Genomic DNA, 13,672 nt, shown 5'->3' with positions numbered 1-13,672 from the left:
TATTGGTAATTTTCTTTCTCATTCAATTTACCCCTCGCGCGGCGTACCACAGGGTTCATCCTTTGGATCCCCATTATTTACAATATATATAAATGATATCACTGACGTTATTGAATCAAAATCGTTATTATTTGCTGATGATCTTAAAGTTTTTCGAGAAATTAATTCTGGCCAAGATCTTATTGATCTTAACAATGATCTAAACAACATATCAAAATGGTGCGATACCAACAAAATTCATCTTAACCTTAAAAAATGCCAAGTATTAACTTTCCACAAACCCACAACAACACCAATTCACTTTACCTATAAATTAAATAACCAAGTATTAAATAGGGTTAATTCAGTCATGGACCTGGGCGTTACCTTTAATTATTCTTTAAGTTTTTCTGACCATATAACGAACATAATTGCTACTGCATCTAGAACCTTGGGCTACCTGATCAGGTCGTCAAAACATTTTTCCAACACTTTCGCTATAACTTTGCTCTTTAATGCTTTAGTCTTATCTCGAATTGAGTATGCCGCGTTCATATGGAACCCTTTGTATAAGAAATACATCAAGGAGTTGGAAGATGTTCAAAAACGTTTTTTAAAATACTTGTCGTTTAAAATGGACGGAAAATATCCACCTCGTGGAGCTGATTATCTCAAACTTTGTGAGCGCTTTAATTGCATGACGTTAGAAGAGAGACGTTTAATTGTCTCAACAACTTTTTTATTTAAAATAATTAACAATAACATTAATTCGTCTGAATTGTTAAATCTACTCAATTTCAAGATACCTCGATTTAATTCTCGCAACTACATACCGTTTAATTTAAAGAATAAAATTGGTTTCTCGGGATTCAGTGCTCCAATTTTTTTCGCTTGTTACCACATCAATCAAATGTTCAATACCCTGAATCCCGACCTTGACCTATTTTATTCTTCTTACGATAAATTCCTACAAACTACAGAGAAATATGTACTTCGACTACGAGGCAATGTTTACTAACGAAATTCTTTCAAACTTTTATCAGCAGCGTTTATTTTCTTTTTTTCCTCTTATCTCTTTCTTTTTTCTATTGTATTATTACCTTGTATACACTAATTAATATGTAACTTATTTCTGATACCCATTTATGGTCCATATGGATCGCGGGGAATGTATAAATAAATAAATAATAAATAAATAATAAATAATACGGGACAGTAGGGGACATTTTGCTCTTTCCTTGATTCACAACATAAGTATGTTATATCAGATTTCTTAAAGAATTGAAACTTTTTGCTAATCATTGAGTTATAAGAGATTTAAAGTATTTACTTATAATTTTACAGACGGGACAGTAGTGGACAACTATGTTACAACCGTTAATCGATTATTTTTCTGCTCCACTATATAATTTGTCGGATAGAGACCAGAATATTCTAATTTGCTTTGATGTTTTGAGGTTATTCATTTATTATTGTAGAATCGGTAAAACAGTAAGTATAAGCGCGTAACCTATTCGTAGTGAGTGTGAAAAAAGGAATTCATTTTGGCAGAATAAAAAATATGAAAATAAGTGACATGTTTTTAATCTTTTTTTAAAATGATATTCTTGAATTTAATACACAGGTTTACAAATTAAAAACTTTTTTTTGCCAATCGAACAAAACATTTTTTTTCGAATAGTAGGTGTTTTTTGAGTAAGAAAATCATAGTTTTAATTTTTTTCTCTCGTGCAGTTTTTCTGTAGCTTCAAATTTTGCATTTTCAAGGTTCGACGCCACTTAAACTTACCTGTAGGAAAATTAGCTTGTCAAAATATAATAAATGAGGTATCATTGGAAAGGTTATTAAATTACCTTTCGATCCATAGGTCACAGAATAAAATTCAACAAAAATTGAGAGAGTTACAGTCGATTAAAGATGAAATTTCATGCCAATTTTGATGATTTTTAGACCTTTGAGTAACTTCTACTATTTTTTTCTACATCAAACAGGAAAGAATGTTTAGGTTTTAATTTTTTTATTGATAGACTATATCATTACACAAATTTTGAGTCCTCGTGGACCTCGATTGGATTAAAAATGACAATTCTGCACTAAATTTAGTGAACGAAACTACATTCTTCATTTTTAGTATCCCTTAAACATTTGCACCAAAAATTCAAGTAATAAAATTTGGTAAAGCGCTAAAGTTACTGAAATCACTAATCAAGGATTTCTGAAATCGTAGATTTCGAATCAAATGTTAGTTTTCTAAATTTCAAAATGGCGGATCCAATATGGCGGACAAGTTTTTAAAAATCGATTAAATTCGTCTTAAATTCGTTACTCGGGGGTTTTCGGGATCGCTGATTACAAATCTGATGTCAGATTTCGAAAATTAAAAATGATGGACTCATAGTGGTGAACGAGTTTTTTAAAATCCATCGAATTCGCACCTATTGGATCCGCCATTTTTAATTCTTGAAATCTGACATCGGGTTCGTAATCAGCGACCCCGAAAACCCCCGAGTAACGAATTTGAGACGAATTTCATCGATTTTTGAAAACTTGCCCGCCATATTGGATCCGCCATTTTGAAATTTGCAAAACTAATATTGCATTCGAAATCTACAACTTCAGAAACTCTTGATTAGTGATTTCAGTAACTTTAGCGCTTAACCAAATTTTATTACTTGAATTTTTGGTGCAAATGTTTAAGGGTTACTAAAAATGAAGAATGTAGTTTCGTTCACTAAATTTAGTGCAGAATTGTCATTTTTAATCCAATCGAGGTCCACGAGGACTCAAAATTTGTGTAATGATATAGTCTATCAATAAAAAAATTAAAACCTAAACATTCTTTCCTGTTTGATGTAGAAAAAAATAGTAGAAGTTACTCAAAGGTCTAAAAATCATCAAAATTGGCATGAAATTTCATCTTTAATCGACTGTAACTCTCTCAATTTTTGTTGAATTTTATTCGGTGACCTATGGATCGAAAGGTAATTTAATAACCTTTCCAATGATACCTCATTTATTATATTTTGACAAGCTAATTTTCCTACAGGTAAGTTTAAGTGGCGTCGAACCTTGAAAATGCAAAATTTGAAGCTACAGAAAAACTGCACGAGGGAAAAAAATTAAAACTATGATTTTCTTACTCAAAAAACCAGTGATATGAAGTAATTAATGAATTTTAAATTATAAGGTTTAGAGATTATAAAGAATTTTTGTTTAAATCTAATACAAAAAATGTATATATTAGTTATTAGAGGCAATGTAGTGCAAGTGCCTCGAAGACATGGACAGTAGGGGACATTTAGTCTGCTTTTTAGTCTGTCATTTCGTTTTAAAGCACCTCAAAGTTCTTCTATAAGTTAATAAAAAATTAGAGTATGTTAGATATTAATCAAATAAACCAAACAATATTCATTTGCTAGCTAAAAACTTTTTTTTGACCAAGAGACATAGATTTTACATTTTAAATGAAATGAGCCGTATATATATTTTTGGTGTCTTTTTGGTCAGCTATTTGGATTTTAGCGTACTGTCGCATACGAAACTGGATATAATAAAATACTATGTATGATACAACTTCTTCGGCATGCGTGGAGCATCCCAGTAAAAAAAATTCGATACACGGACCGCGATACGAGCTCGGTAGCTCGTATGAGAAATATGAGAAATCTCTCATATGAGCCTTTTCCGTAATGAGAAGTGTATAGATGCTTGTATACGAGGTGACTTTTAAAGCATTTTTATTAATGTAACACTATTTTAAAGTAAATGTAGATAATAGAAATGAATTTTCTCATCTAAAACAAAGCTTAATTCATAAGGGAAATGAAGTTTTAAGAAAAAAAGGATAATTTTGTTCAAAAAATTTATTCACACTGAAAAAAGATTAGAATTTGATAATTCCTTGTTACTCTTACTTACCGACATTAAATATTTCTCGGATGCAGTAAGCACGATTTTGTATTAGCGGTAGAATAAATAAGTTTTTCTTCATTACTAATTAATAATTACTAATTACTAATTAATAATATATTATTATTTATTTATTATATAAATGTTCTTATATAAAATAATTAAATTTAATACAAAATCGTGCTTACTGCATCCGAGAAATATCTAATGTCGGTAAGTAAGAGAAGCAAGAAATTATCAAATTCTAACCTTTTTTCAGTGTGAATAAATTTTTTGAACAAAATTATCCTTTTTTTCTTAAAACTTCATTTCCCTTATGAATTTAGCTTTGTTTTAGATGAGAAAATTCATTTCTATTATCAACATTTACTTTAAAATAGTGTTACATTAATAAAAATGCTTTAAAAGTGACCTCGTATACAAGCATCTATACACTTCTCATTACGGAAAAGGCTCGTATGAGAGATTTCTCATATTTCTCATACGAGCTACCGAGCTCGTATACGAACTCCGCGGTCCGTTTATCGAATTTTTTTTACTGGTATGGAAACTTTATTTCTTCTTGGGAAATTTCATCAATAACTGCATCATAACTATTATTTTATTTCACGTGGCGCGCAAATGATTCTTCTATTCTTTGAAGAAACAAAAATAATTGCGTGTTTGGATGATGAATGTCTATTTTATCTTCTTCTCTCGTTACTAGCTGATGGGCAATTGGATTATTTGAAAAAAAGGAATTTTCTTTTGACTGGAAAAGTCCAGTGTGACACACCTCACATTTAGTAAATTTTCGAACATTTTTGCAAATATTGTCCGTCACAAAATACATTAAACATTGAATGACAAACGGATTATCGTAGTCATGGTCTCAAACCTTTATAAATTCTGAGAAATCGTTTTCTTTTTCTTCAACAACAATATTTAATTTTTTTTGATATCTTCAATCAAGGATTTTTTGTTATTGGATTTGAAGATTTCTCTTAATTTGGTCATGGTTATCAAGGGCTTGATATTCGAAACGTCAGGTAAAGAACAGTTTCCCGTTTTTGGAGGTGTCAGAATGCAATAATACGAGAGAATTTTGTAAATTTGGAGGAATGTTGGAGTTTGCTGGGTGATCATTACATCCGCCTGCCAGTCTAATAGATCCGAAAAATCTCTATACAAAACAAAACATTTTTTATTAATTATCAAAAAATTCATAATTATAAAACAATCAATTCTGTAAATAAGAACACACAGATATTTCAAATATAAATAAAGTATAATATAGTATATAAAGTAAGTTTTAATAAATAAAGTAAATAGATAATATTATTATTTAATTATTTTTACAATAAATACTTTTAAAATATATAATGCAGCGTAGCAAAAAGTTTCTTAATCACTACGATTTTCGATGAATTTTACAAATCTTGAGAATAAAAGAGTTTTTATGCTATTGTTAGCACACAAAATAATATATCGTACAAACAAATAATTATTGTGTATATTTGAATGTAAAGATTTTGACATTTATTTGCCGAATAACCCCAGTAAGAAGTAAGGAATTGAGAAGAATTGAACATTTTTAACTTTTTACAGAAAATGTTAAATTATCAATTTTTTTTAATTCCGTTTCTGTCCAATTCCTATGTATTCCTTTTTGAGGCGAAGATTTCTTGAAAGTGAATTCCAATCAATTCCGTTTTAATATTTCTTTAACTTTTGAATTTTTGTGAATTCCGAAATACTGTGTGATACTCGGTAAGTTCAATTCCTGTCTATTCCGTTTTAATATTTTATAAATTTTTAATTCCTCTGAAGTTTGCAACACTTTGAGATAAGTGCTTCTAAAATTCGCTAGTCATAGTACAGTTTAAATAGCTGAGCTGAGCGATTTCTAAGTCTTCATTATATGAGGTGTATAAAAAAATAGACTTTTTTTCCTTCTTCAACAGGATGTTGAAAAAAAATTTGAACGTGCCATCCAATTTTCCACTGCAACCCATTTCTGTCCAAAGTTTTCTATTAGGCCTTCCACCGTCTGAAACAATTCCGTGCACTTTGGCTCCTGCTTTTTCCAAAAATATTAAAGCCCGTGTAGAAAAATTGTTGGGTTCTAGTGTGGTGCCAGAAAGACAGTCTATTCTCTAACTGGGCGCTGAAAAGACTGTCTGACCATGGGCTAATCAGACCAGTGACGATTGAACCACGCGTTGGTCCAGACTGGACGAGCTAATCAGGGCTAATGAGCAGTACTAATATTTCAAATTTTAGGTTCGATTTCAATATTTCAGGTTTTTAATTTTAAATAATTTACCCAAATTTACTCGGTTCTCACGTTTATTCAATGTAATGTGAAAATATGAATTATTAATAATAAATAAATATTATTGTTATTTATATATATGTGTGTATATGTATTTAATGACAATAACTTATTATTATAATAATTATATTATTTTCAAATAAATAATATACTGCACTAGCAGTAAATATTATTTAAAAGAGTAATATTGAAAGATAATTTTAATAAAAAAACAATTTGCGTTAATTGGTACATTTTTTAAATTCATTCTTTAACAGGCCTTTAACATTATTTACAATTTTAATTTATAACACTTATACAGATTAAATACAGTAATTTTATTATTTTATATAACACTTACAATGAAAAATATCCGCTCGCATGTGGGATCGAACTCACGCCCCCCACCCTTGACGACCCGACGCGAAGCATTTAAACCGCACGGCCACTGAAGTCTGGGTGTGAACTCTCCTAATTTACTATATCAATGCCAGTGTCATATATTCTGTTGCTTATAAGGACGAAGTGAAAACTATGACTAAAATTATTACACGGAGAAAAATAGTTAGCTATTTCAGCTAATTTTTAGCTACCTTAGCTAACCTTAATTGCTATTATATGGATAGCAATTATTGTTAGCTAATGCAGCTAATAATTAGCTAAAATAGCTAAAAATTTTTGCTAAAACAGCTAATTATTAGCTGTAATAGCTAAAAATTCGCTATCCATATAATAGCAAACTCATTTTTCTCCGTGTACACATAATAATCCCGAATTATTTTAATTATTATATATGAATACAGTCAACTCTATCAATAGTGCCGCAAAATTGCACAGCGTTTACGACTTTTCTTGGAACTGTAGTACCCCCACTGTTTGTATATTTCTCTCTTAGGGGAAACTCGAAATTCAGAAGCCGTGCTGAGTCACTAAAGTGGGGATAGAGCTCGAGCGAGAAAGAGGAGAAGTGGCACTATTGATAGCGGCACTATTCGTAGAGTTGACTGTATTTAAATAAATAATTCTTACTACAATTATAATCATTAACCATTTAGTCCAGAGATTGCCTCAACTAGACGCATCTGGACGGTCTAATCTGGACGGTCTAACTGTGTGCTATATGGGATTTTTCTGGACGGTCTAATTTAGACTTTCTAACTGTATGCTACATGGTATTTTTCTAGACGGTCTAATTTAGACTTTCTAACTGTATGCTATATGGGATTTTTCTGGACGGTCTATTTTAGACTGTCTAACTGTATGCTATATGGGACTTCATTGGCATCACTAGAATTCAAAATTTTTAAAGTACAAATCAAAGTACAATCAAGACTTTAGTGCCCGATTTGTCGGTCTTCTTCGAATTTATACATGGATTGTCACTTCAAAATTCAATGGAATAATTTAGTCAATCTAAAGAATCGTTCAAAAATAAATATTGTAGGTTTATATGAATATTATTATAGATAAAATTTTCAATGAATTTAATTAAATGAATTTAATTAAACTTAGATTTTTGAAAAATGCCTAATAATTCAAATTCTCCTGAAATTAGATAAATTTTTTAACATATTGTATTTGATTAATTATTAAAAATAATTTATCTGTAGAAGAATTTTAGTTAAAAACACTATAAACAATTAAGTGTTGGAGAAGTTACAGATTATTGTAGAAATTTAATTATTTTCAAAAGTAACAAAATTCTACACAGAAATTCAATTATGTTCAAAAATTTGTTTAAATTCTCATCAAAATTTCAATTATCTTTATAAAAAATAAGATCGTTCTCTGAAATTCAATTATTTTCCAAATTTTTAACAAGATTCTTGGCAAAATAAAATGTAAGCAAAAATTTAATTACTTTCATAAATAAAAAACCTTTCACAAAAATTCAATAAGGATTTACAAATTTTTTATAAGTTTCTTCTCAATAATTCAATTATTTTTATAAATAATAAAATTCTCAAAATTTTTTTATTATTTAAAATTTCTTAGTTAATCTTAGAATTTCTTAATTATTTTTAATACAATTTTAATCGAATTCTTCGAAAAGTGTATAATTATACTTAAGAATTCTATTGAAATTCGCCATAAGAATTCAATTATTTAAAAAATTTTTGATAAAACTGAAAGTAATTCATTAAAAAATGGTTAATGATTATAATTGTAGTAAGAATTATTTATTTAAATATTCATATATAATAATTAAAATAATTCGGGATTATTATGTGTAATAATTTTAGTCATAGTTTTCACTTCGTCCTTATAAGCAACAGAATATATGACACTGGCATTGATATAGTAAATTGGGAGAGTTCACACCCAGACTTCAGTGGCCGTACGGTTAAAATGCTTCGAGTCGGGTCGTCAAGGGTGGGGGGCGTGAGTTCGATCCCACATGCGAGCGGATATTTTTCATTGTAAGTGTTATATAAAATAATAAAATTACTGTATTTAATCTGTATAAGTGTTATAAATTAAAATTGTAAACATGTTTGTAAATAATGTTAAAGGCCTGTTAAAGAATGAATTTAAAAAATGTACCAATTAACGCAAATTGTTTTTTTATTAAAATTATCTTTCAATATTACTCTTTTAAATAATATTTACTGCTAGTGCAGTATATTATTTATTTGAAAATAATATAATTATTATAATAATAAGTTATTGTCATTAAATACATATACACACATATATATGAATAACAATAATATTTATTTATTATTAATAATTCATATTTTCACATTACATTGAATAAACGTGAGAACCGAGTAAATTTGGGTAAATTATTTAAAATTAAAAAACTGTAATATTGAAATCAAACCTGAAATTTGAAATATTAATACTGCTCATTAGCCCTGATTAGCTCGTCCAGTCTGGACCAACGCGTGGTTCGATCGTCACTGGTCTGATTAGCCCATGGTCAGACAGTCTTTTCAGCGCCCAGTTAGAGAATAGACTGTCTTTCTGGCACCACACTAGAACCCAACAATTTTTCTACACGGGAAAGTCTTCTACTCCTTTAAACATCATTGTTTTATTATCCAAAAGTAAATTTTTTCGAGTTCTTATTTCGTCAAGTAAAATCAAACCATGAAGCTCAATAGGGGATTTTTTTCGAAGTGGACTTTTAATACTTCTAAGAATTTCGAATCAAAACCGCAAGGGCAATCCATTTCTTCAAGATACCTAATGGGAAATGCCAGTGTAGTGCCGATGTTCACCACTGGCTTAGTACTCAGACGATTGTTCAGCGTAGTCTAGCCGAGCCTCGACAATTAGTGCTGGCGCAGTACAGAATTTTTGTTTCGACAAAGCTTGGACAAGCCACGGCGGCAAGTGCTGGCTGAGTATAGAAAAATTGTTCACAACGCTCTTTGCCAACATTGCTTTTTTGACATAAACTTGAAAAAAATTATAAAAAAAGTTTATGAATGTTTAGAAATATAAATTTATTGAAAAAAATTAATATTTTACTTTTCAGTTGTTCATTTTTTATTCTTATTAAATTTAATAATAACAATTTAACACAATTGTCTAATTTTGTAAATAATAAATTATTTAAACAAATTAAAATTATAAACAAAATTTAAACTTTAATCTCAATAATAATTTGGTTCCTATTAAAATACTATTATACTTCTTACTATGAATAAAAAATTATTAAAAAATTACCACGTAATTTAAGAATTACGTAAAATGTTAAATGCAATAAGTAAAGTAATTTAATTTTTAAAAATTTAGTTTAATTTATTTTATTTCAATTTATTATTTCTAACGTATCCCTATTTTTTCTCATCTTTGACTCAATAATTGTATGTCTGAATGATACTGAGATATTAATACTTTACTGTAAACATGTGTCGTTAGCATAGTGGTTAGAGCGTTAGTCTGTTAGTCTGTAGGTTGTAGGTTCGAATCCCCTCGTCAGCAATTTTGTTTATTTTCGTAGGTTTGCGATATTTCTAGATTCCAATCGTTAGGTACTAAAATATGAAAATCTAATGCACACTTACTGTAATTGTTTATTATTTAATTTTTAAATGTGATAAACAATTTTTTTCTACTTCATTTACTATATCCATTGTTAGTCTCCATCTTTAATACAATTTCTTTAAGAAGAGAAATATTTTATGAATAATAACTATTTATTAATATTATTTACCATTTTGTTGTTAAATTATTTATAATTATGAATTTACGACTAATTAATAACAATACGGCATTTATTGCGGCAATATTCTCAGCCAGCACTGGTCCAGTGCTGCGCCAGCGCTGTCTGGCAGCACTGACAGACAGTACTTCGGCAGCGCCAGACGGCGTTATCATCCCAGTGCCATGCCAGTGCTGGCTCTCAGCCTTGCCGCCAGTGCTGCCAGTGCTGGCGCAGTACTACGCCAGTTGTAAATTTCCCATTGGGTATTTGCAATATGTTGATATTATATACAAGACAAATAAAAATATCTTTGTTAATTAATATTGAAAGATTAAAAAATGTTTTAAAATATAAAAACAGTTTTATAATTTTAAATTATTGATTTTAAAATATTGATCAAAATAATAATTAGATACCTTCTAATAATCCGAACCGATGGTACAGGCAGAATTTTGTTCTCTAGTAACAACCGGTAAGTTGCTGGAGACTTCATATGGAGCAAAATACAAAGCAGCAGCCATTCATCGGAGTATCTTCGTCCATTAAGAGATTTACACTTGGCAGATTTAAAAATCTCTTTTATTACTGTATGTTCATTTTCGCTTATGTTTGGATTTTTAGCCAAAATTTCGGTTACTGATGTTTCAGATAATTTACATATTCTATTTTGGCAATGAAGAAGAGTCAATTTTAACGGTCGAATTTTCTCTTTAGCTTTTTCTTTTGATCTTCCAGAGTTTCTTGCTTTTCGACATAATTTTTCTCGTTTTATGGGACTAATTTTGTTTAATTGAATGTAATTTCTTTTATTATTTATGTTTTAAACGAATAATTTTTTTATTGAGGACTTGATTTATATTCTTACAGAAATTACACTGTCGATTATTATATTTGGTTTGTGTAGATAGAAGAATTGGACAATGGTTATTCCTTAAAGATTCACTTCCATCTACATAGCAAAAAGTACGCAATAAAGAACTATTTTGCTCATTCATAATAATACTAGTATATTACCAAAACAAATCTCACTTTTTTCAAGGGTTTCTAAAATTTCTTGTAAGTTTTATAAAGTTTCAATTTTTTCAAAACTTATCCCCAGATCTGTTTTGTTAACAAACCTGCCATTAATACTAATGTTAATAACCAAATTTTCATCAATTGTTAATTTTTTATGAACAGTACTGTCTAGAAATCCATTTTTGCCTTTTAGCCCAAATTAGTTTGACAAAAGTAACATCGTGTTCATTTCCCCATGAAATATTTAAACGAATCCATGAAGGTGGCATTCGAATTTCATTTTCGGATATTTCTTGAAATAAGGTCGTCTCATTGGCAGATGATTCTATAGTGTTTTTCAAAAGTAAATTATTTGTTTCATTATTTTGAATCGGCGATGAAATTAAATCACTGTTAGAAGGACCATCTTGTAAATCTTTTTTATCGTCAGGAATAACAGACAGTTATTTCGTTTTCTCAATGTCCAATTCGTTAAGTTCAGCATCGATTTTCCTCTTTTTATAGTTTTGTATTTTACCATTTACTTCAGCAGATAAATTTCTTTTCAAATGCAGTTTTCTTTCTTTTTCAATTGTAGCTCTCCCTAAATGAAGAGTAGGCAAGGCATCTTCTTTTAATTGTGGTTTTTTCAGTATTGTCTGAAATTAAAAAAATATAATTAATCGAATACTGAATTAATTATATTTAAATTGATTGAATTTGAAGAATAAATAAAATAGAAAACCAAAATTTATATTGTATATTTAAATGAAATAAATTTAAAGTGTTTAAATTTTTTGTTGAATTAAAGTTAGAGACTAATAAAATATGAATAAATTGAATTTACAATCCAATATAGCTTTCTGTAATATAAATTAAAATTTATTAAAATTTTGATTAATTGAAATCTGGATTAATAGATATTTTAAATAAATAAAATTTTTTATTAATTTAAAATCAAATCTATTAAATTTGATTAAAATTAATTTCGACCATTTAACAAAATGGGTGGCATATTAATGAAATAGTTATTGGAAAAAAAGACAAATTTTTTAATAAGATTAAAATATATTTAAAAAAAATTTATTCTAACAATACCTAATATCATCAAAAAACAATTTCATGTCCTTACAGCTTTGAACGTTCAAATGAACAAAATCTATGTATATATATATATATCTTTATATACATTTTATCAAGTCATTATGTAGTAATTAATAGATACATCATAATAATATGGTAAAAATTATTAATATAATTATTTAATTATTATTTATAATCTAATTATTTCTTAAAATAATAATAAAAAAAAATTTATTTAAGAAAAATTTTTGTTAAATAAATAAATAAAAATATATATACAGCTTTAAAAAATAAAATTTTTTTTATTATTAATAATACGTAATAATTCAAAAAATAATTAATTAATAATAATTTATTATTATATTATTAAAATATATCTATTAGTTAATAATAAATTAATAAAATGTTTGATATTATTGTTGATGAATAATGTTTTTACAAATCTTTGCAAATATTTTAATTGTTAATAAATCAAACGATGTTTAATGTTTAATTACATTATAACAAATTTTGATTGTTTTTTTAACTCCTTCGCAGTACTGATTTAGTGTTAAGCCAGTTTTCTGCCAGTACTGATTTTAGAACTTTTCTAACTCCGACATAGTACTGATTCGGTTTTGGAGTCAGTATACTCCCAGTACTGATCGGGTTCCGAAAGTCAGTACCGACGGTCAGTACTGAGTCAGTACCATGTCGGTGTTTAACTCCGTCCTAACTCCGGACATTTCTACTTGGGAGTGAGCGGCTTAAGGCTTGTCACTGTTACCCGACTTGTATTTTTAAAATATTGTAGCTTCTTTAACAAACCATGTTTCTGAGAAAATAATTAGTAGTTAAAAATAATTTCACATTTTCGATCAGCAAGAACAAAAATTTGCATTTAAGTTCACTTAATCTTGCAATCATCAGCAAACAAAAATATGTGATGAAAATGTAATCCTTAAAGTCGTAGTAACTTTAAGAAAAAATAATTCCATGAAAGTTTTGTGTATTTTATTTTTTAAGAAATTGATTGATAAATATACAATTTTATAGTGTAAAAAATATAATTGACATAAGCTGTCAATAAGTAGCCGAACATTTAATATTTATTGTTCATAAATAAATTCAATATAATGCAGTGTCGTGTAGGAATTGAAATGCAAGAAGAGTGTAAAGAACTATATAATAATAAATCGTTAAAATGTTTATATATGAATTGAGTGATTTAGATCGACGATTAATAACCTTAAGAACTGACAATCGAGTAAAAAAT

At 28.3% G+C, this 13,672-nt stretch overlaps 1 long non-coding RNA gene across 1 annotated transcript in view; it reads right to left on the bottom strand.

Annotated features, from left to right (window-relative positions):
- Positions 1-5,267: 5,267 nt before the first annotated feature.
- The window catches only part of LOC122502396, a 44,886-nt gene continuing 36,481 nt past the window's right edge, over positions 5,268-13,672 (bottom strand). The window contains exons 3-4 of the long non-coding RNA XR_006301634.1: positions 10,755-11,993; positions 5,268-5,918 (exon numbers count right to left, since the gene is read on the bottom strand). This is a non-coding gene — a long non-coding RNA (uncharacterized LOC122502396). The remainder of the gene's footprint in view (positions 5,919-10,754; positions 11,994-13,672) is intronic.

The sequence above is a fragment of the Leptopilina heterotoma genome, unplaced genomic scaffold (assembly GCF_015476425.1).
Source record: "Leptopilina heterotoma isolate Lh14 unplaced genomic scaffold, ASM1547642v1 Lhet_228, whole genome shotgun sequence".
NCBI classification, from domain to species: domain Eukaryota; kingdom Metazoa; phylum Arthropoda; class Insecta; order Hymenoptera; family Figitidae; genus Leptopilina; species Leptopilina heterotoma.
This window is presented reverse-complemented; position numbering and strand designations above follow the sequence as displayed.